We start from the raw sequence: 4,678 nt of genomic DNA, 5'->3' as shown, positions 1-4,678 counted from the left end.
ATATAAATCACATCGACTTATTTGACTTGATGTATGCCTCACTAGGATAACAAACATCAATGCTATACAATAAAAACACATTTTCTGCTTTTTATTAAACAGTAAATAGACTTAAAATATATCTCAAAATGAATATGATTATGTCATAGAATCCTGATTCTGTTAACCTTGATTATTTTCTAAACTTAATACGCTTTGTATTTATTAAGTATCCATAATACTCAGGAATATTTCTCATGACACTACATCACATATACTGTCTGGCAACAATGGTATTGTATTATGCTGTGCTGATGCTGCTTGTTTATTGTGTTGCTTGCTGTTTAGTGCCATAAAAAAACTCAATAAAATGAAGGTGATAAAAAACAAAAAAGGTTTGGAAATCAAGCCTTTCAAAAATAAAACTCAATATAAAGTGGACTTTCTTTTAGAAGTTTGTTTTAATTATATAAATAACGATATTGCAAATAGAGCGACATCTGTACATCCATATCACATAGATCTCTTGCTAATACAACACTTAAATAACGGACCTTTAAGAAAAGGTTTTTTTTTTTCTTGGTTTCCTCTCGTGTTAGGTTGGGGCACACGCACACGCGCACGCACACGCACGCACACGCACACGCACACACACACACACACACACACACACACACACACACACACACACACACACACACACACACACACACACACACACACACACACACACACACCCGGATCAAGTCACACATGACTGGCCTGAGGTGGCGCAGAGCCAGGCTGTGGGGGTTTGAGCTGGTGTTCCTGTATAATTGCTCATGCTGGAGCTATTTGTTCTATGTGAGTAGAAGCTTATTAAAGGTGGCCCAGGGAGATTGGTGTTGCAAGGGTCTAACACAAAACCACAAAAACCAAAGGATTCTGATTCACATACAAAGGCACCATTTCAAACAAATACACACACACACACACACACACACACACACACACACACACTGATACATGTAGACTCTCAGAAGCCTGTGGCACAGTCTAATCACAGCCAGTACATAGTTCTGTGTAGTTGTCTCAAAGGAGTCTCCATGCTGGGCTTACATTTCCCTGGTGAATGCCAACCCAGTGTGTGCATGTGTCTTGATCATGACTTGATCACAGCGGCATATTCTGTCACACAGAGGGACAGTTAGTAGTTAAGAAGCTACCGGACACGTCAGGTGAGAAAAAATAACTGTAGTGAGAAGAGAAATGCAGAGATTGAGGTTTTTGGCTAAAGGAAGGGGATACAAGTAAAGAGAAAGAGGAGCCTGGACATTTGTGGACTTTGTTTAGTTCAGAAACAGAAAATAGAAAAAAATACAGTACATTTTGCTGTAAAACTGCCAAAAATTGAGAGTTGTTATCATTTGATCCAGACTGGATTCAAGAGAAAGGATAAATATTGGCACATATTCATTTATCCTGTGGGCTTTCTGTAGTCCACTCTCTCTTACATGCAGACACGACGAAAAACAGACACATACCCCCAGACACAACCTAATTTTACTGCCCTGTGACACAAAATGGGATTTCTGTGTTTGAGCAGAGGGGGTCCGATGGCTACAGAGGGACACATAAAGAGGTGAGGGCTTTATAATCGCTGATGCCAGATTGGATGTCAGCTGCAGAATAAGTGACTATCTATCACCAGCACGCCGCACGTGAAGAGGCCTCTTTATAGACGGCTAGACTTCAGACGGCACAAAAAAAAGCCTCTTTCCAGCCCACTCCACTGCCCTGCAGGAGGGATTGCAAAACACGCACACAGAGGCCTGCATTCATGCATACATTCACAAGGCAAGCAGATACACACATGGTGTTCACCCATACCGCTGCTCACATTCTTACACAGACAGGGGCAGAGAAACGTTTAGAAAACAAACACACACACCCACAGATGCACAGACACACACAGACACAGACACACACAGACACAGACACAGACACACACACACACACACACACACACACACACACACACACACACACACACACACACACACACACACACACACACACACACACACACACACATTTGCATTGCATCCCACACACGACTCCTTCTTCAGAAAACACATCACAGGCAGAGCCTTGGGCCTCCTCCAAGCACTCACACACACAAACACACACACACACTCACACATTATATTTTTTGATTTTCTGCTAGTGCGTAGCCGTTCGCTGCATTGCTCACATTCATAGTAGCAGCAGTACTGCCAGTGGCCATCAGCTTAGAGGGAGTTGGAAGCAGGGCAGGTGTATAACATTTATGTAAATAAAAGAGTTTAACTTCTTAATTTTAATGGTCATAGTTGGATTTTCCTTCGAGACACAATTTAAAACACTTGAAATTTGACTTTTACTTGAGATAGAGATTCAAGATTCAAGAAGCTTTATTTATCCCGAGGGAAATTGAGGTGCAACATTTCAATACAAAGAAGGAAGGAGAAATATACACTCAATATAACTAAACTACTAAATTTACACTAAATATACATCAAATATTACTAAATATAAACTAAAATAACTAAGTATAAACTAAGTATAACTAAATATAAACTAAATGTATCAACAATAAGAGCAGCTTTGCAAATATGAAATAGTGAAATAGTTACAGTAACTACGTAGGTATATACAATATACAACAATACGTATAGTGTAAATGGCAGTTCAGTAATAAGATAACTAATAAAACTAAGCTGAATACTAAATACTAAATAAAGTGACATGTGAATAAAGTGACATGTGAAAGTGAAAGTAAAGTGAAATGACAGCATTGCGATGAAATAAAGTGTCACTGAGTCTCCAATGTTCCTCTAACGACCTGAGGTGGATGAGTTAAAGAGTCTGATGGCCACAGGAAGAAAGGACTTCCTGTTGCGTTCTGTGGTACACTGGGGTGGAATGAGTCTATTGCTGAAGAAGGTGCTTCTGTATGAGGTCAGCACCTGGTGGAGAGGGTGAGCGTTGTTGTCCATGATACTACGCAGCTTGCGCAGCATCCCCCTCTCAGACACCACCAGCAAAGAGTCCAGCTGGACCCCCAGGACGGAGCCAGCCTTCCTGACGATCCTGCTGATCTTGTTGGCGTCTGCTGACCTCAACCTGCTTCCCCAGCACGCAACACCAAAGAAAATGGCACTGGCTACCACCGACTGGTAGAACATCTTCAGCATGGTGTTACAGACGTTGAAGGACCGGAGCCTCCGCAGGAAGTAGAGTCGGCTCTGGCCCTTCTTATACACAGCCTCAGTGTTCTTGGCCCAGTCCAGTTTATTGTCCAGGTGAACACCCAGGTATTTGTAGTCCTGAATAATGTTGGCAGTCACCCCGTTGATGGAAATGGGTGTGGGGGTAGATTTCCTCCTGCGGAAATCCACCACCAACTCCTTTGTCTTGGCGGTGTTGAGCTGCAGGTGGTTGAGCTCACACCACTCAACGAAGGAGTCCACGACGCCCCTGTACTCCTCATCATTTCCCTCGCTGACACAACCAACAACTGCAGAATCGTCTGAAAACTTCTGCAGATGGCAGGACTCCGAGTGGAACTGAAAGTCTGAGGTGTACAGGGGGAACAGGAAGGGAGACAGAACGGTTCCCTGTGGAGCCCCTGTGCTGCTGACCACAGTGTCAGACACACAGTCCTGCAGTCTGACAAACTGTGGTCGACTGTGTGTCTGACACTGTGGTCAGCAGCACAGGGGCTCCACAGGGAGGGGTGTTTAAGTGGTAATGGTTGTGTATAGGATCAAGAGAGGTGACCAGTGGTAAGAACAGTATTACTACGACTCCATTGCAAGAAAAAGTCCTGTATTAAAAAGCATGTCAGTATAACCAGAGAAAAGAACTGAAAAGTAAAAGATATATATATATATTTTTTTGCGCTATCAATAGAACATGCACAAATCATAAAAAACATGAAACCAAAAAATAAAACATTTACATAATAAAAAACATGATATGTATTCTTTTTTTCTTGTGCAGTAAAAAAAAAGTGAGAAGGAAATACTCAAGTAAAGTTATAGTACAGCAATTGCGTACCTAAATATCAAGTGACTTTCCCCCTCAGGGACTGACAAATAAACAAAGAAAGAGAGAGAGGGAACGTGCTTCTGAAGAAAGGTGGAGGGAAACTGTTTTTGTTTTCATTCCTGGGATCCTAACCATGCATGTAATTTGCTCTCCAGCCTCTATTAGTACATGTGTGTTTCTGTGTGTGTATAAGTGTGATTATGTGATAATGCATAGTCTCTGTCCGCAAGTGTCCACATGTACAATATGTGTGTGTGTGTGTGTGTGTGTGTGTGTGTGTGTGTATTGTGTAGCAGCAGTGGCAGCAGCGGCGGCAGATGCTAATCTTTGCTGAGAGTCATTATCTGTGTTTCCTGGGCCATTAGACTAATGCTAAGGGATAACACAGAGAAGTAGATGAGACCTGACGCTAACAGGGGCTAATCATCGGGACCACCTCTCACTGTGAGTTCAGCTATGACACTAAATATCCCTCAGAGGCAGAAACCTCAGGCACTTGCAATCAGATAATTACAGGAGCCTGGAGCATTTTATTAATACAAATTCAATAAATTGCCTCAAATATTTGAACTAGCTGAGGTGTGTGTGTGATTTGATTTGACACTTGAATGGCCTCAGGAGTGCTAAC

Source organism: Eleginops maclovinus, chromosome 5 (assembly GCF_036324505.1).
Source record: "Eleginops maclovinus isolate JMC-PN-2008 ecotype Puerto Natales chromosome 5, JC_Emac_rtc_rv5, whole genome shotgun sequence".
Lineage (NCBI taxonomy): Eukaryota > Metazoa > Chordata > Actinopteri > Perciformes > Eleginopidae > Eleginops > Eleginops maclovinus.
The sequence above is the reverse complement of the archived record's forward strand: the minus strand, read 5'-3'. Positions refer to the sequence as shown.